Source organism: Engystomops pustulosus, chromosome 2 (genome assembly GCF_040894005.1).
Source record: "Engystomops pustulosus chromosome 2, aEngPut4.maternal, whole genome shotgun sequence".
NCBI classification, from domain to species: domain Eukaryota; kingdom Metazoa; phylum Chordata; class Amphibia; order Anura; family Leptodactylidae; genus Engystomops; species Engystomops pustulosus.
The window spans coordinates 238340637-238361878 of record NC_092412.1 but is presented as its reverse complement, the minus strand read 5'-3'; the positions used below and the strand labels follow the sequence as shown (position 1 = coordinate 238361878).

The window sequence follows — 21242 nt, the reverse complement described above, 5'->3', positions numbered from 1 at the left end:
GTATAACATGCTGCTTGCAGATAGAACACTATGTACAATCTGCTCAGCTCCTTCCGCTCTATAACATGCTGTCTGCAGATAGGACACTATGTACAATCTGTTCAGCTCTTCCTTCTCTATAACCTGCTGTCTGCAGATAGGACACTACGTACAATCTGCTCTGTTCCTCCTGCTCTATGACATGCTGCTTGCATATAGGACACTATTTACAATCTACTCTGTTGCTCCTGATCTATAACATGCTGTCTGCAGATAGACACTATGTACAATCTGCTCAGCTCCTCTTGCTCTATAACATGCTGTCTGCAGATAGGACACTATCTACAATCTGCTCTGTTCCTCCTGCTCTGTAACATGCTGCCTGCAGATAGGACACTATGTACAATCTGCTCTGTTCCTCCTGCTCTATAACATGCTGCCAGCAAATAGTGGCCCAGATCTACTAATAGTCTCATTAATGTGCAGCAGACGACACATTCAAGAAGACCGGATCTCAATCTTCATGAATGTGGCGCATGCTGCACGGTCCCGAAGTGCATGATCTGTGTGCAGCAGATTTTTTTCTGGTGCACTCAGTTCTAAGGGCGTTCTCCCCATTTCTTGCAGACTTGAGGACATAAATGTGGCGGCTGGTGTGAATACGCCTCTTTCTGTGCATGGGATTGTGTCGCAGCGAACATAGTGCAGCCGCGTGACAATACAAGTGCAGACACTTCATACATTTCCCACCACTGTCATGTCACAAAACGCAGCGGTTTATCATGTACTTATTGTACGGATCACCTTGCTACGGCCATCCTTGTAGCGTGACGGTAACGTAGCGCGGCCGCTCTGTTTACAATGCTTAGTCCACTACACTTACACAATTACACAAATTAAAGTTGCGCTTAATCTCATTTAGACCAATGAAGCGTCTAGTGTTAAAGAAACATTTACTAACTGATGGGATGAATGAGGACAAGAGGCAGGAATGGGCCTCATCCTCTGTCCAGTAAGTGGTCAGATCTGGTTCTGGTCTGTATGGAAGAAGGAATCTCTGCATTTTTAATCTTTGACCCCTTCGGTAAGGTATGGACCTTCTGTAATAGGTTGTTTAGTGCTCGGAGAAGGCTTAATTCATAGAACAAGACATAATCGGAGTGCAGGGGTAGATATTCATCCCATACTACACGTACATGGTGTAAGAATAGACATGTATGAAACATAATTCCTACATTTCAGATTTTCTCTAAATTCTCAGGTTACAACGTCCTCAGAAGTTCACCCCGGGTCATCTCCAGACCCTCTTAATCCTTCTGACTGCTGATTTAACTCTTTTTCTCACCCCAAGCACTAATGCTGTAATGTCTGCAGCCTGTTCAGTATATACTAAGACAGTGTTGGCCTATAATATGGGGGCAGCGATGGATCTGGCCAGAATTGGGAATATCAATTAAAATTATTCAAAATGTCCTACAGTAAGATCTGTGTTAAGTATTTAAAGGACATACACCACCAGGATGAAATATTGTAAACCAAGCACACTGACATACTGGTGTGTGCCCCCTCTGGCAGGATCCACTCTTCTTTTAGCTTCTTATACCCTGGTTCTTACAAAAAAGGCTTTTAAAAGTATGCAAATGAGCTTGAGAGGGCTTCCTGGGTGTTAATGGAGTCTGGAGCCTCTCAGGCTGATTTGCATAATTTAAAAACATTTTTCTTAAAAATGAAAAGAAGCTTAAAAAAGAGCAGATCCTACCAGATGGGATACACACCTGTATGTCAGTGTGCTTGGTTTACAATCCTTCTTCTTGGTGGTAGATGTCCTTTAATGATTAGGGATGAGCGGATCAACTTAAGTTTAGCTGAGTTTGGCTAGACCTGACCTTAAAGGAAACCTACCACCACGGATCTACCTATGAAGGTAGATCCGTGGTGGTAGATGCATCTAACGTTTGTAAGAATAGCCCTTTTTAGGGCTAATCCTTTACTCCATTTTTGTAATCTTTTAATGGGGTAATATGCAAATTTTCTATAGAGGCTACTTGGGCGTGTAGTAGCTGGAGCTGAGGCTACACAGTGCAGCTACTCCACGCCAGGTAACCTCTTTGATCATCCTACGAGATATCTTCAGCACGCAGCTACAAGGAGCTGCGCACACTCCTCTTCCAAGTTGCAGTTCTGAGCATGCGCAGTAGCTCCGGCCTTGGAGCCGAGATCGTGCAGCCTACATTCTGCGCATGCGGACGAGTGCGAGCAGCTCCTCGTAGCGGTGCGCTGAAGATATCTGGGTAGGAGGATCAAAGTTCAGTACAGGACCAGGCCTCAGTAACACCCCTGATTGGTGCTGGCATCAATTGTGTGTGTTAACTGTTTAAATGCTGCCAGTGGAATTTTAATTGACGTGACATTTTTGGGATGCGCCATTTTGAGAAGGATCGATGTTTTCCATGACGTCATTGGAGTGCGGAGATCCTACCCAAAATGGGGGCACAAAGCTATTTTCTCACATCATTTGAATGGAATCTACCATCAAAATTATTCATTATAAACCATAGATCCAGGCACCGTGACCGTAATTCTAGTTTTTGTGGCTGTCATTGTACACACAAGGCAAACCTATTTCTGAAAAAGACCTTACTACAGTATTCGGGTCTAACCCTACTGGAGGATCCTCTGATTCTCTGTTCTATGGTTGGATACTTATTGGAGGTACATGTAGTAGTTTGGCTTGATGATGCGCTAGCTTAGCGCGAAACGGCCCATCGCCAGGCCCCGCACTGCCTATGTGTACACCGCAATAAAGACTGAATTGCACAAGACCGGTGAGTGCCGCTTCCTCTATGTTTTGCATTTCGCTGTCTGAGCGCTCCAGCTGAGCACCACCATCCGCAATTGTGCCACCAGACTTCACTCACCTGCCAGGACCTGTACCCGCTTACACCGGAGACAGGGCTGTGTATGACCGGATGGTGCCGGGACACTGTGTTTCCGTTGTTGATTTCAGTACATGTAGTAGTTGTTCACTGTATTGTTATATTATAAATCCAGGGCAAATTCCAGGGTTTTTGCTTCCTGAGGTGAAAATTTAAATGACGCCCTCCTCTCCCCCAGCAGCCCAAGCTTGATCGCCTGCTATATTCGGCTCACCAAAATTGCAGGCAAATCGATAAAAAGAAAAATGCTGACAACATTACTAACAATTGAGAACATCCCGACATAGCGCCAGCAGTTCACTGACAACCTGTGACTAGCACTGCAACTAATCCCCACACTATGTACCTAAAAATACCACAGTCACTTACAGTATAATGTCACATGGATAACAGTTCTCCTAAATAATTTACACCCCTAAAACCTCTCGTGCACCTGTGAGTGATAGCCCTGCCGACCCATCAGGAAGGGGTTTCCTGATGTATCCAGCAGGTGGCTGCGCAGCATCTCATTTCTATGCCCAGTCCTATCTAGAAATAATCTTAGCCAGTAACTTCTCACATTTGAAAAGTTGCTGCCCGCCACCTCCACCCCCCTCCACTCCTCCCCTGGCATGGAGGTGGCAGAAAGGGGAAAATAATCACAAGTGCTGGCAATACAATTGCATTTGTGATTATTTCACTTTGGATCAGAAACTGGTCCCACAACTGGTTCCTCTGGTATAAGGGGAGGGGGACTCATTGATAGATTGGGGCTCATTTATTCAGGGTCCGTCGGACGCATTTTCGTCAGGTTTTCCAACGATTTCCGTTGTGCCGAATTGCCCCAGGATTTTGGCGCACGCGATTGGATTGTGGCTTGCACCCGACAGAAATCAGGGGCGGGCCGTCGGACAACCCGATGGATTCGGACAACGCACAGGATTTAACATTTAGAATTGTGTTGCAAGACCCGCACTTACATGCACCAGGAAGAAGAAGGTGAACTCCGGCGGACCTCGGCGCGCAAGCGACGGATGCAGGAACTCGGCGCACAAGCTTAGTGAATCACGGCAGACCCAAATCCTCGTCGGACAACGCACCGCGGGATCGCGAAAGGACCAGGTAAGGCCCCATTGTGTTATGGGAATTGCAGGAGGAGGGGGGGGGGGGCTAGGACATGTGCCACTCGGTGCTGGTTTTCATTTGAGGTCCATAACAAGCCGCTTTGCTTTATAAAGCTTTAGAAACCTCTTTATTGATACTTTATATTTGTTGTGTTGCATATTTGATTCAATTTGTCTAATTATGGTCTATTGTGATGATTTGACTTGGATGCGGCTTTACACAATCATCAACTTTTTCGAAGATCTATTGCCCCTTTTCGAACATTTATTGGGCCACGTTCACACTCCCAAATGTCAGATCCATCATGGATATTCAGGAAATACATAGTTTTTTAGGGTTGTATTTCTGCTAAGCGGATCCATGTAAGACGCTGATTATTTCCATAGAACTAATAAACATGTTATGGACTGTGACATTATTATTACAGTTTAGGACTGAACTAGTGATCAAACCTTCTGCTGATTTCTACAGTTTTATTCTACTGCATGAAACACTGCCACACAGTGGACGTTTATGTGTACTACATTGTTACATGGCAAGGTAGTAAACTAGTAATAATTAAAATAATAATGATTATTAAAATCTAATTCATTTTTAGTTAAATAGGGCCAAGATATTCTGCAGCGCTTGACAAATCCTGGGGGATAAATACAAATAAAACAATACATTACAAAGCAACAACATGGCCAGAAGGAGCTATAAGAGTGAGGGCTCTGCTCACAAGAGCTTACAATCTATGAAACTGGTAGATGAGTTATTACATTACTCATTGACTGCCAACATATTCTGTGTTACTGTACAATCATTCTATTCACATACAAGGATCCCTGTCCTTATGAGTCTCAGGATTTAATCCCTAGGGCAACAAACCAGAAAGATAACTATTGTATCAGTAAGTTTTTGTTTACTAACTTTTCACAAAATATTATTATTATATTTAATTATTATTGTATTATATATATATATATATATATATATATATATATATATATATATATATAAATAACAACAACAATGATGATTATTTATCACATTGCAAAAATTAAAATTAAAATTATACAATCACTACATGACTTAGGAAACTCTTAGTTTGATAGTAGATTACAAAAAAACTATAAAAAAAAATAAGGCAGGTGTATATTGGCTCACATTAGGGGAAAATTGCCTTCCTGACAAATAAAATGATCCTTAAAGGAAATCTACCATCAAAATTCACCATGATAAACATTTACTCATAGATCCAGGCACCGTGACTGTGGAAATCTTCTTATATTTGTTATCAATGGCCTCCTTCCTTCTAAAATAAACTTTATAAAATTATGCTAATGAGCCTGAAGTGCCAGGGCCCCTCCATGTTGCAGCTTTCCAGACTGTTACACTGTGCAGAAGCAGGTCTAAGCCACCCACTGTTTGAGATTGCATCATGCAGAGGGAAGGGGGAAGTGCATACGGAGCTAAGAAAATGACCACAGTCACAGTGCCTGGATCTATGAGTAAGTGCCCCTGGTTTATCATGATGGATTTTGATGGTAGATTTCCTTGAAACCCATCAATTGAAATTGAAAGGGATATTTACAGAAGTGATGTCTCGTAGTGGAGGTCCTACTTGATTACCTCATTCTGTAACTCCCATAGACTTTAAATGGGTTGTCTGGTTCCTGTCCATTTTTGACACTGATGACCCATCCTGAGATGGATATTGGGATCCTCCTACAAGAAATATTGCAAAGGGTTAAAGCTGTTTTTTTCTGATTGCATTTCATTTTCCAAATGGGTCTATAAAATGGCAAAATGTAAAATCTGGCATCAATTTTCTTGTGTTCCTGTATTTTGGCAGACGTTCAGACACAAATTAACTTCATCAATGCTCACCATACACCTCTGCCTGTAAACCACAAGTGCTCAGTGTGAACGCTGCTATAGTAAATCTCAGAGCCAGATGGACACTTATGGGAAGTGATTGTGGAATTTATCTATACAGGTGTAAAGAAGCTTCCGTCCCAAATAATTTGTAGTCAGAACATAACAAAGGGATTGGCAGCTGCATCCTGCACAGCAATGTACTATGTGCCATATAACTATATAGCAAGACCTGAAATTACAAGTAGCCTCCGCAATCACAGGTAATGATACAGGATGTAAACTACAGTAGATTTCTATTGGATTGTAAAATTACTGTCTGGTTAAGCAATAGAGAAATCCTCGAACCGCACCAGTATATCATAGAGAATGCTATTTTACTATATAATATCTATCTATCCAATATCTATCTATCTCCGCCTCGCCATGCCTCCTGCTAAGCCAATGGCTCCCCATCCCCCTGACCTGTAGGTGGCATCCCCCCCCTACTCCTCTGCCACAAGCTTGGCTACAGCAGCCGGCTCTTACTTCCCCTCCATCCTCCCTATGTCTCCAACAAATATGATGGTGCAGCACCCCCTCCCCCAGCCATATCTGTCCCCTCGGCACCTCCCATCAAGCCAACTCCTGCATTTCCCTACCAGTTAGGGTTATTTCAGCAGCTCATGGTTTTAGCACTTTCTGCCCACACTGTATGGCAACTTGGGCCCTCCTGCCTTCAACTCCTGGTAGGGCCTCAATTAATATTGCCCCTTCCGTTGTGGCCCCTTCTGGTACTGCACCATTCAGTTAGGCACCCACTTCTATTAGGAGCAGTAGTGTGATAAGTCCTACACCAAGCCAGTAATACATGCTCTCACCACGGTAGTTGACAATGTCCATTGTCGTTTCTAGTGCCTACAAATTCAAGCACAATTGAGCCAACTGTTTGAGTTTTCAATCTGCCCTCCGATACACTACAGACACTACCTGCAGCCTCTGTTTACAGTTCAGGAGCTTCTATTTACAAACAATCTGTAAAAGCAGCAGCTCAGAGCAGGAGAGAAGAGAAGTGAGTAGGAGCAGCGGACAGGACAGAGAAGTGTCCCGTGTAGCAGGATACAAGAGTAGGAGCTTGCAGACAGGACAGAGAAGTGTCCCATGTAGCAGGATAGAAGAGAAGTGAGTGGGAGCTGCAGACAGTACAGAGAAGTGCCCCATGTAGCAGGATACAAGAGAAGTGTGAGGCAGCTGCAGACAGGACAGAGAAGTGTCCCGTGTAGCAGGATAGAAGAGAAGTGAGTGGGAGCTGCAGACAGTACAGAGAAGTGCCCCATGTAGCAGGAAAGAAGAGAAGTGAGTGGGAGCTGCAGACAGGACAGAGAAGTGCCCATGTAGCAGGATAGAAGAGAAGTGAGTGGGAGCTGAAGACAGTACAGAGAAGTGCCCCATGTAGCAGGATTGAAGAGAAGTGAGTGGGAGCTGCAGACAGTACAAAGAAGTGTCCCCATATAGCAGGATAGTAGAGAAGTGAGTGGGAGCTGCAGACAGTACAGAGAAGTGTCCCATGTAGCAGGATAGAAGAGAAGTGAGTGGCAGCTGCAGACAGTACAGAGAAGTGTCCCATGTAGCAGGATAGAAGAGAAGTGAGTGGCAGCTGCAGACAGTACAGAGAAGTGTCCTTTGTAGCAGGATAGAAGAGAAGTGAGTGGCAGCTGCAGGCATGTGAGAGAAGTGTCCCCCGTGTAGCAGGATGATCACACTGGTGTCTGAGGGGGATACTGGCCAGAATTACAGAGGGGCAGCAGGAGACCAGCACTGGGGGATCCCCTCCAGGAGAAGCTCCTGCTTAGGAGATCACTGGGTACAGGGTGTCACACACCTGGGTGCTGCTGTGAGGCCCATACTCATTCTGGGATGTGGGAGAAGCAGAGAGTAGCTTATAGGAGGATCACGTGTAAGAGCCCGAATCTAACATTACGCCTAAACTGCGCCTAAAGTAAAGTGATTAATAAGAGGCAGAAACTCAACTTGTAACAGATGGTTGTAGCTTGTCATAATTTTGGCGCAACAATGCGCCTCATTAAGGCGCAACAACAAGACTTGAGTGCTGCAACAGTGATACATATGGCCATTTGCATCTGTCTGTAAATGCCTGAAAGTTGCTAGTGATAGAAAGTTATGAAGGAGGTTGCTTTGGGCCACATAGCTGAATTGCCTTTCTGGTACCTAAGAAACATAACAAATTTCATCTTATTCATCATCTCTCTTGCAAATATGTGCAAATAAGTTTTCCTGGCTGGAACAAGGAAAACATTGGGGGTCATTTACTAAGGGCCCGATACGCGTTTTCCCGACGCGTTACCCGAATATTTCCAATTTGCGCCGATTTTCCCTGTATTGCCCCGGGTTTTTGGCGCACGCGATCGGATTGTGGCGCATCGGCGCTGGCATGCACGCGACAGAAATTGGGGGGACGTGGCCGAACAAAAACCCGACGGATTCGGAAAAACCGGTGCATTTTTTAAATAAAAGTGTCGCGGGACACGCGCTTACCTTCATCCAGGATGGCTTGGTGAACTCCAGTGCGTTCCGATGCTCTTCAGCGCAGCAGCGACACCTGGTGGACGTCGGAGAAACTACCTTAGTGAATCCCAGCCGGACCTGAATCCACCGCAGAGAACGCACCACTGGATTGCGAATGAACCGGTTAAGTAAATCTGCCCCATTGTCTCTTTTGGTACCTCGTTGGGTTTTCCATCAAGCATGACTTTCAGGAAGCCTTATGACATAATGTGGGATTACAGTCAAACCAGTATATCTATTCTTGAAGAGATTTCCAAAGTACTGTTTCGATGTTGTTGCGTCTCTTCAGTACAGTGTAAGGAACTGGTTTACCTGAGTGAGAGGCTTTTGACTAGGGTCAGTGAGTAAGAGTTCTCTTGGTTCTGTTGATGATGGGATTAGAAAGGAGGTTGCAGTGGTCTCTTATGTCTTCTTTGACAGGGTTGTGTCTGCAGGTCAAGGAGGTTACTTCTCATGGACAATGATTGTTTTTAATTGTTCGATTTTGAATAAGACGGTTCCAATTCTTATGTTATGTGCCTGCCCATAGGATGCACAATTTCTTCTTATTATAGCAAAGGTTTTAGTTTGTTTTTAGAATGGTTGGTTTGCTTTAACATGGTTAATTGGATATTATTTATTTGTAAGCCCTGCTGATTCTCCCCAGGTTCAGTTTTTGTTATCCACCATTAAATTCTGGTGTGCCTGTTTTCAGGGTCGGCTCCAGGTTTCAGTAGGCCCCTGGGTGACAGACCCTCAGTAGGCCCCTTTGCAGTGAACTCACATGGCGCCATTAAAAATTCAAAAACAAAAACTTCTCCAGTCTCATGTTCCCTAAAATATTCTCTAGTTTATAATACCAAACAGCCCCCTCATGGTTATTTTATATAAAGCCCCATTCACCACCTGTGGATTACTTCTGTACAGCCTTATGTGGGCCCCCACCAGCAGCCCTGGGCCCTGGCACTTGCTCAGGTATGCCCAGTGCAGGCGCCGACCCTGCCCGTTTTAGTGTTTCCCCGTTGAAAAAAAGAAAAGGTCTCTATTGGGTCATTTGCTTCCTAGGTGTGGATATTGATTCTGTCACAATGGGCATGCGCCTTCCAGCAGATAAGTTATATGTGATGTGTGCAACAATCCCTACAATTACTGATTTTCTCCCATCCCTAAAGGTAACTGTGGACCATATTTGATCATTGCATGGTTCTCTAAAATAGGGGCATATTTACTTACCCGGTCCTTTCGCGATCCATTGGCGGTTTCTCAGACGCTGATTCGGGTCCGGCCAGGATTCACTAAGGTAGTGCGCTCGATGTCCCCTAGGTGTCACTGCTGCGCTGAAGTCCGTCGGAGTTCACTGAAGTTCACCAAGCTATGCTGGGTGCATGTAAGTGCGTGTCGAGCGACACATTTTTTAAAAAAAATACTGCGGTTTTTCCGAATCCGTCGGGCTTTCCGACGGCAATGTGCCACAATCCGATCACGTGCGGCAAAAACCCGGGGCAATTCGGCGCAAATCGGTAATTTTCGGGCACAAAAAGAACGCAATTTGGGACCTTAGTAAATGACCCCCATAGTGTAGGTTCATCCAAAGGGCCAATTTTTCACCAGCACCTGTCCATGGCCAATGTTTCTCAACCCCCTTACAAAATTCATATCGCTTGTTGCATCAAAGATCACATTTGCGAGGAGACAGAGGTGATTGTGCTTGGGCCTTCATATGTATGAGTAATTATGATTTGCTGGCTATGGTAACCCTGATGTATTGTTGTGGTTTTTCTCTTTAGATGGACATTCTGCTGTTTGGCTAATTGCGCACAGCATCGTCCATTGAGGCGAGAGGAGATCTATTGTCAGACCAGGTGGCCATACCGTGGGCTTTATTGAACCAGATTTCTTATGGAATGGAGCCCAGGTGCTGCGCTGGTTGCAGGTTTTGGTTGTGGTGGTGTCAGTCAGTAACCATTGGAGCCCATGTAATATCCTGGAGTTGGGTCATTACTAAATTGAAATTATTTAAAAAAAGCTGCAGCCGACCCATTGTCCCCCCTTCTGGTCTACTGTCTTTATTTCTATTTCTAATTTAGCCGACAAACATTTGTAAAAGGTAAAAATGTTTGCATGTAGGCCTTATGTATGCTATCCCCTCCCTGTACAATGACCTTTATATGGATAACACTGACCCATCATTACATCACTACTGACAATAGATGATGTCACAGCTTATCTCCTCCCCTCCCTGTACAATGACCTTTATATGGATAACACTGACCCATCATTACATCACTACTGACAATAGATGATGTCACAGCTTATCTCCTCCCCCTCCCTGTACAATGACCTCTATATAGATAACACTGACCCATCATTACATCACTCCTGACAATAGATGATGTCACAGCTTATCTCCTCCCCTCCCTGTACAATGACCTTTATATGGATAACACTGACCCATCATTACATCACTACTGACAATAGATGATGTCACAGCTTATCCCCTCCTCCCCCCTGTACAATGACCTTTACATGGATAACACTGACCCATCATTACATCACTACTGACAATAGATGATGTCACAGCTTATCTCCTACCCCTCCCTGTACAATGACCTCTATATAGATAACACTGACCCATCATTACATCACTACTGACAATAGATGATGTCACAGCTTATCTCCTCCCCTCCCTGTACAATGACCTTTATATGGATAACACTGACCCATCATTACATCACTACTGACAATAGATGATGTCACAGCTTATCTCCTCCCCCTCCCTGTACAATGACCTCTATATGGATAACACTGACCCATCATTACGTCACTACTGACAATAGATGAAGTCACAGCTTATCTCCTCCCTGTACAATGACCTCTATATAGATAACACTGACCCATCATTACATCACTACTGACAATAGATGTCACAGCTTATCTCCTCCTCCCTGTACAATGACTTCTATGTAGATAACACTGACCCATCATAACATCACTACTGATTATAGATGATGTCACATCTTACCTCCTCCCCCTCCCTGTACAATGACCTCTATATAGATAACACTGACCCATCATTTCATCACTACTGACAATAGATGATGTCACAGCTTATTTCCCCCCCTTTCCTGTACAATGACCTTTATATGGATAACACTGACCCATCATTACATCACTACTGACAACAAATGATGTCACAGCTTATCTCCTCCCCCTCCCTGTACAATGACCTTTATATAGATAACACTGACCCATCATTACATCAATACTGACAATAGATGATGTCACAGCTTATCTCCTCCCCCCTCCCTGTACAATGACCTTTATATAGTTAACACTGACCCATCATTACAACACTACTGACAATAGATGATGTCACAGCTTATCTCCTACCCCTCCCTGTACAATGACCTCTATATAGATAACACTGACCCATCATTACATCACTACTGACAATAGATGATGCCACAGCTTATCTCCTCCCCCTCCCTGTACAATGACCTCTATATAGATAACACTGACCCATCATCACATCACTACTGACAATAGATGATGTCACAACTTATCTCCTCCCCCTCCCTGTACAATGACCTTTATATAGATAACACTGACCCATCATTACATCACTTCTGACAAAAGATGACGTCAAAGCTTATATCCTCCTCCTCCCTGTACAATGACCTCTATATAGATAACACTGACCCATCATTACATCACTACTGACAATAGATGATGTCACAGCTTATCTCCTCCCCCCTCCCTGTACAATGACCTCTATATAGATAACACTGGCCCATCATTATGTCACTACTGACAATAGATGAAGTCACAGCTTATCTCCTCCTCCTCCCTGTACAATGACCTCTATATAGATAACTCTGACCCATCATTACATCACTACTGACAATAGATGATGTCACAGCTTATCTCCTCCTCCCTGTACAATGACCTCTATATAGATAACACTGACCCATCATTACATCACTACTGACAATAGATGATGTCACAGCTTATCTCCTCCTCCTCCCTGTACAATGACCTCTATATAGATAACAATGACCCATCATTACATCACTACTGACAATAGATAATGTCACAGCGTATCTCCTCCCCCTTCCTGTACAATGACCTGTATATAGATAACACTGACCAATCATTACATCACTACTGACAATAGACGATGTCACAACTTATCTCCTCCCCCTCCCTGTACAATGACCTCTATGTAGATAACACTGACCCATCATTACATCACTACTGACAATAAATGATGTCACAGCTTATCTCCTCCCCCTCCCTGTACAATGACCTTTATATAGATAACACTGACCCATCATTACATCAATACTGACAATAGATGATGTCACAGCTTATCTCCTCCCCCCTCCCTGTACAATGAACTTTATATAGATAACACTGACCCATCATTACATCACTACTGACAATAGATGATGTCACAGCTTATCTCCTCCCCCTCCCTGTACAATGACCTCTATATAGATAACACTGACCCATCATTACATCAATACTGACAGTAGATGATGTCACAGCTTATCTCCTCCCCCTTCCCTGTACAATGACCTTTATATAGATAACACTGACCCATCATTACATCACTACTGACAATAGATGATGTCACAGCTTATCTCCTCCCCCTCCCTGTACAATGACCTCTATTTAGATAACACTGACCCATCATTACATCACTACTGACAATAGATTATGCCACAGCTTATCTCCTCCCCCTCCCTGTACAATGACCTCCATATAGATAACACTGACCCATCATCACATCACTACTGACAATAGATGATGTCACAACTTATCTCCTCCCACTCCCTGTACAATGACCTCTATATAGATAATACTGACCCATCATTACATCACTACTGACAATAGATGATGTCACAGCTTATCTCCTCCCCCTCCCTGTACAATGACCTCTATATAGATAACACTGACCCATCATTACATCAATACTGACAATAGATGATGTCACAGCTTATCTCCTCCCCCCTCCCTGTACAATGACCTTTATATAGATAACACTGACCCATCATTACATCACTACTGAAAATAGATGATGTCACAGCTTATCTCCTCCCCCTCCCTGTACAATGACCTCTATATAGATAACACTGACCCATCATTACATCACTACTGACAATAGACGATGTAACAGCTTATCTCCTCCCCCCTCCCTGTACAATGACCTCTATATAGATAACACTGACCAATCATTACATCACTACTGACAGTAGACGATGTCACAACTTATCTCCTCCCCCTCCCTGTACAATGACCTCTATATAGATAACACTGACCCATCATTACATCACTACTGACAATAGATGTCACAGCTTATCTCCTCCTCCCTGTACAATGACTTCTATGTAGATAACACTGACCCATCATTACATCACTACTGATTATAGATGATGTCACAGCTTACCTCCTCCCCCTCCCAGTACAATGACCTCTATATAGATAACACTGACCCATCATTACATCACTACTGACAATAAATGATGTCACAGATTATCTCCTCCCCCTCCCTGTACAATGACCTTTATATAGATAACACTGACCCATCATTACATCACTACTGACAATAGATGATGTCACAGCTTATCTCCTCCTCCTCCCTGTACAATGACCTCTATATAGATAACACTGACCCATCATTACATCAATACTGACAATAGATGATGTCACAGCTTATCTCCTCCCCCCTCCCTGTACAATGACCTTTATATAGATAACACTGACCCATCATTACATCACTACTGACAATAGATGATGTCACAGCTTATCTCCTCCCCCTCCCTGTACAATGACCTCTATATAGATAACACTGACCAATCATTACATCACTACTGACAATAGACGATGTCACAACTTATCTCCTCCCCCTCCCTGTACAATGACCTCTATATAGATAACACTGACCCATCATTACATCACTACTGAAAATAGATGTCACAGCTTATCTCCTCCTCCCTGTACAATGACTTCTATGTAGATAACACTGACCCATCATTACATCACTACTGATTATAGATGATGTCACAGCTTACCTCCTCCCCCTCCCTGTACAATGACCTCTATATAGATAACACTGACCCATCATTACATCACTACTGACAATAGATGATGTCACAGCTTATTCCCCCCCCCCTTTCCTGTACAATGACCTTTATATGGATAACACTGACCCATCATTACATCACTACTGACAATAAATGATGTCACAGCTTATCTCCTCCCCCTCCCTGTACAATGACCTTTATATAGATAACACTGACCCATCATTACATCACTGCTGACAATAGATGATGTCACAGCTTATCTCCTCCCCCTCCCTGTACAATGACCTTTATATAGATAACACTGACCCATCATTACATCACTACTGACAATAGATGATGTCACAGCTTATCTCCTCCCCCTCCCTGTACAATCACCTCTATATAGATAACACTGACCCATCATTACATCAATACTGACAATAGATGATGTCACAGCTTATCTCCTCCCCCCTCCCTGTACAATGACCTTTATATAGATAACACTGACCCATCATTACATCACTACTGACAATAGATGATGTCACAGCTTATCTCCTCCCCCCTCCCTGTACAATGACCTCTATATAGATAACACTGACCCATCATTACATCACTACTGACAATAGATGATGCCACAGCTTATCTCCTCCCCCTCCCTGTACAATGACCTCTATATAGATAACACTGACCCATCATTACATCACTACTGACAATAGATGATGTCACAACTTATCTCCTCCCCCTCCCTGTACAATGACCTCTATATAGATAACACTGACCCATCATTACATCACTACTGACTATAGATGATGTCACAGCTTATCTCCTCCCTGTACAATGACCTCTATATAGATAACACTGACCCATCATTACATCACTACTGACAATAGATGATGTCACAGCTTATCCCCTCCTCCTCCCTGTACAATGACCTCTATATAAACACCTACAAACAGAACATTAAGCCAATTCAAAAATTACATTTATTTTATTGCATATTCAGTAAAAACAAAAACCAAAAATTACAGTACATATACAGTTCAACAGGGAGAAGCATGTGGGTCAGTGGGGCTATCACATAGAAATGTTAAAAACATGTGGGACGGGATCAAAAGGTGGGGTACATAGTCATATGGATCACATACATATACAATTTCAAATGCATAATGCAATTTATACCCAATAGTGGGTTGCTGTGCAAATACTGCAATAAAGTGCTTGCCATACAGCTTAATGTACATGGGTTCCCTGTAGGTATATAAAGTGCTCAATGCATGTGCAAATCCTAAAATGGAAGCATACCTTTAGCCATCATACACCACCCGTCTGCCACAAACAGGTTCCCCGACGCGCGTTTCGGCGCTAGCCTTCGTCTGGGGGTAACACTGACCCATCATTACATCACTACTGACAATAGATTATGTCACAGCTTATCTCCTCCCCCTCCCTGTACAATGACCTCTATATAGATAACACTGACCCATCATTACATCACTACTGACTATAGATGATGTCACAGCTTATCTCCTCCCCCTCCCTGTACAATGACCTCTATATAGATAACACCCATCATTACATCACTACTGACAATAGATGATGTCACAGCTTATCTCCTCCCTGTACAATGACCTCTATATAGATAACACTGACCCATCATTACATCACTACTGACAATAGATGATGTCACAGCTTATCCCCTCCTCCTCCCTGTACAATGACCTCTATATAAACACCTACAAACAGAACATTAAGCCAATTCAAAAATTACATTTATTTTATTGCATATTCAGTAAAAACAAAAACCAAAAATTACAGTACATATACAGTTCAACAGGGAGAAGCATGTGGGTCAGTGGGGCTATCACATAGAAATGTTAAAAACATGTGGGACGGGATCAAAAGGTGGGGTACATAGTCATATGGATCACATACATATACAATTTCAAATGCATAATGCAATTTATACCCAATAGTGGGTTGCTGTGCAAATACTGCAATAAAGTGCTTGCCATACAGCTTAATGTACATGGGTTCCCTGTAGGTATATAAAGTGCTCAATGCATGTGCAAATCCTAAAATGGAAGCATACCTTTAGCCATCATACACCACCCGTCTGCCACAAACAGGTTCCCCGACGCGCGTTTCGGCGCTAGCCTTCGTCTGGGGGTAACACTGACCCATCATTACATCACTACTGACAATAGATTATGTCACAGCTTATCTCCTCCCCCTCCCTGTACAATGACCTCTATATAGATAACACTGACCCATCATTACATCACTACTGACTATAGATGATGTCACAGCTTATCTCCTCCCCCTCCCTGTACAATGACCTCTATATAGATAACACCCATCATTACATCACTACTGACAATAGATGATGTCACAGCTTATCTCCTCCCTGTACAATGACCTCTATATAGATAACACTGACCCATCATTACATCACTACTGACAATAGATGATGTCACAGCTTATCCCCTCCTCCTCCCTGTACAATGACCTCTATATAAACACCTACAAACAGAACATTAAGCCAATTCAAAAATTACATTTATTTTATTGCATATTCAGTAAAAACAAAAACCAAAAATTACAGTACATATACAGTTCAACAGGGAGAAGCATGTGGGTCAGTGGGGCTATCACATAGAAATGTTAAAAACATGTGGGACGGGATCAAAAGGTGGGGTACATAGTCATATGGATCACATACATATACAATTTCAAATGCATAATGCAATTTATACCCAATAGTGGGTTGCTGTGCAAATACTGCAATAAAGTGCTTGCCATACAGCTTAATGTACATGGGTTCCCTGTAGGTATATAAAGTGCTCAATGCATGTGCAAATCCTAAAATGGAAGCATACCTTTAGCCATCATACACCACCCGTCTGCCACAAACAGGTTCCCCGACGCGCGTTTCGGCGCTAGCCTTCGTCTGGGGGTAACACTGACCCATCATTACATCACTACTGACAATAGATGATGTCACAGCTTATCTCCTCCCCCCTCCTTGTACAATGACCTCTATATAGATAACACTGACCCATCATTACATCACTACTGACAATAGATGATGTCACAGCTTATCTCCTCCCCCCTCCCTGTACAATGACCTCTATATAGATAACACTGGCCCATCATTACATCACTACTGACAATAGATGATGTCACAGCTTATCTCCTCCTCCTCCCTGTATAATGACCTCTATATAGATAACACTGACCCATCATTACATCACTACTGACAATAGACGATGTCACAACTTATCTCCTCCCCCTCCCTGTACAATGACCTCTATATAGATAACACTGACCCATCATTACATTACTACTGACAATAGATGATGTCACAGCTTATCTCTTCCCCCTCCCTGTATAATGACCTCTATATAGATAACACTGACCCATCATTACATCACTACTGACAATCGATGATGTCACAGCTTATCTCCTCCTCCCTGTACAATGACTTCTATGTAGATAACACTGACCCATCATTACATCACTACTGACAATAGATGTCACAGCTTATCTCCTCCCCCTCCCTGTACAATGACCTCTATATAGATAACACTGACCCATCATTACATCACTACTGACAATAGATGATGTCACAGCTTATCTCCTCCCCCTCCCTGTACAATGACCTCTATATAGATAACACTGACCCATTATTAGATCACTACTGATAATAGATTATGTCACAGCTTATCTCCTCCCCCTCCCTGTACAATGATCAGGTATAGAGTGAATACTTGACCTGTCACTCCAAGAATGAGGAAGAATGGTATCACCATTCTCGTGATTGATGGGGGCCCCATCAGTTATTCCCTATTCCTTTGGATAGGGAATAACAATCCAACTTGGTATAACCCATTCAAGGAGTTAGGATCCACATTTTTAACAGTAGTGTACTGAATAGTATCTTCCAAAAATCAGACTTCTCCAGCATCATATCTCCCGCCACCCACCATCAGGAGGGTCAGGGGACGCCTACATGCCATAGATATGAGTCCGTGTAATACATGTCTGAGTGTCTCTACATGTGGAGTAATCAGCAATACTATGCTCCATGTTATCCCTAATGTGGAAGGGGCCACTTCATCCTCTCGCTGTAATCCCCCATCTGTGCCGCAGATAGGAAATAGTCATCCGTTTATAGAGCATCGCTGCTTAATTTTTCGGATCAATTGACCATCTCAAATAAGTAAATGGAAAAGGGGAAGCCCAATTAAATAACTAGTAAACCTTTAATGGGAAATTTTGATTGACTGACTCTATTTCGAGAGCTTCTGTGTGATGACGGAAATGTGTCTGTATCGGAGTCATTTCATCTGAAATTAAGTGAAAAGACTGATGGACAAGTCATTTTCCTGCAAAATTAGCTTTATGTATGTTTTATGGTGCAAATAAATGCCCTCCAGCTCAGCTGTAAAAACGCAGAATGTCTCCGAATACGAGTGTCTTAGGTTATAAATTTTTCAGGGCCGATGTTTAATTCTGGAGGATAATATTGATATATGGCTGCGGTGGAGAACTTTGGAGAGAAATATAAAAGCACATTATCTTATAATAACTGGATAGATTCATATGAAATCAAGATCCCCAGTGTTATAATCTGCTTGCAGCATATTGTAGAGCAGGGGTGCAGCACGTAGGGTATGGGCAGTGCCCAGTGGTGCAGAGGACTACAACTCAGGTGCGGTGAGTATATGATGAGAGGGGTCACAAAATGAGGGGGAGATGATGGGGGCCACAATATGAGGGGGAGATGAGAGGGGTCACAATATGAGGGGGAGAAGATGGGGGCCACAATATGAGGGGGAGATGAGAGGGATCACAATATGAGGGGGAGAAGAGAGTGGTCACAATGTGAGGAGAAGATGAAAGAAATCAGAATATGAGGGGGAGATGAGAGGGGTTACGATATGAGGGGGAGATGAGAGGGGTCACAATATGATGGGGTGGTGATAGGGAGGATTGTTGTACAACTGCTGGTATGGCATTTCTGCTGTACTGTGATTTTTGGGACATCTTGGTTACAAGTGCAGACCCTTGCCCCTCACACTGATAAAGGTTTGGCACTGCTGTCGTACTGATTTCCAACATATCTTTATTATTTTTGTCCATTATCTAATTTCTAAAGTTTTCATTCGTAAAGGAAACCTACCAGTTAGAATGGTAGGGGTAAGCAGTAAGTACCGAGCACCAGCTCAGGGTGAGCTCGTGCCGGTACTTACTTTCGTTAGTGTTATTAACCGCTGTATCGCAGTTTTAACACTTTTTAAACTTTAGAGCAGAAGAGGCTTCAGCGCTGCGTGCGCACATACATAGGAAATGCTCTAAAGTTTTAAAAGTGTTAAAACTGCGATACAGCGGTTAATAACACTAATGAAAGTAAGTACCGGCACAAGCTCACCCTGAACTGGTGCTCGGTACTTACTGCTTACCCCTACCATTCTAACTGGTAGGTTTCATTTAAGCTATGGAGGCAGTTGGTGCACTCGGGATGTGTCCTTTACACCAGTAGCTCTGCTATCCCTGCCTGGACCACTACCCATTCCATCAGATAAGCAGGAGATTTGTCATGCGGGTAACATGGGGAGAAACTGGAAGAAGTAAAGGAGTCTATTTAGGGAATTTCAGTGCTCCAAATGCTGAGGGCACAACCTAAGTGCACCCACTGCCTCGTGTGTCTATGATGTCATTTTACCTTTACTGTTAGGTCCGTAAACTGACATAAATGTATTTTTTTTTTACCTGTTTGCTAAAACATATTCAAGCTATTGTTATATAGTAGTCCAGGATTTCAGCTTCCATTTCAGTGCATCTGCATTAAAATTTCAGGAAGGGTTTAGGAATTTCAGCCCCTTAACCTAAGCCTGTTTTTTTAAAGCAATGGGACAATTGACCCAATAAAGGCCCTGGCATTGATTAAAGGTCTGGTCTTTGCATTTGGAAGATTTTGCTAGGAAGAAAACAGTCAAAGGAACTGTATATGCAGGTAATACAAGTCATAATTAACATCCTATGAAAACAGGAAAAAGGCACCCTAGAAACTGCTACAATATTAACCTCTTAACGACTTAGACCTTTTTTGTTTTTGGGTTTCCATGTTTCACTCCCCACATTTAAAAATCTATTGTCACGGGTGTCCCCGCGATCCATGTCTCGAATCGCGGGGGCACCCGTGTCCCGGTCTGCCGCGCCGCCCCCGGTCCGGTTTCGTCATGGGTGTCCCCGCGATTCATGTTGCAGATCACGGGTGCACCCACGTGCTGCCGCTGCTCCATTCCCCTCGGGTCAGTACTTACCTGTCCCGGCTCCCTTTGGCTCCATCGCGGTCCCGTCCAGACTGCAGGTCTGTCTCCTGTGTAGGCCACGCGCCCCCACTGCTTGGGCGCGCGCGTGCGCCTACTCTCTAAGAATTTAAAGGGCCAGCGTCCTCCTTATTGGTGCTGGCATACCTGGCTCTGCTATATAGCCTGGCTACTCCCAGCATCCCCTGCTGGATCTTCATGTCCTGTTACTGAAGAGAAAGCCCTCCGTGTTCCCGAGCGGTTCCAGACGCCTCTGTGGATTCTGTGATTCCCGTGTTTCATGGTGTTTCATGCTGTTCCTGTTATCCTGTGGTGTTCCTGTTATCCCGTGGCGGTCCTCTTATCCCATGGCGGTCCTCTTATCCGGTGGCGGTCCTGGTATCCCGTGGCGGTCCTGGTATCCCGTGGCGGTCCTGGTATCC

The 21242-nt window shown here is 43.5% G+C and overlaps 1 long non-coding RNA gene across 1 annotated transcript in view; it reads right to left on the bottom strand.

Annotated features, from left to right (window-relative positions):
• LOC140119487 (uncharacterized) overlaps positions 1 to 21242 on the bottom strand; it is a 59535-nt gene that overhangs the window by 34245 nt on the left and 4048 nt on the right. Inside the window, exon 2 of the long non-coding RNA XR_011853378.1 lies at positions 5634 to 5729. This is a non-coding gene — a long non-coding RNA (uncharacterized lncRNA). The remainder of the gene's footprint in view (positions 1 to 5633; positions 5730 to 21242) is intronic.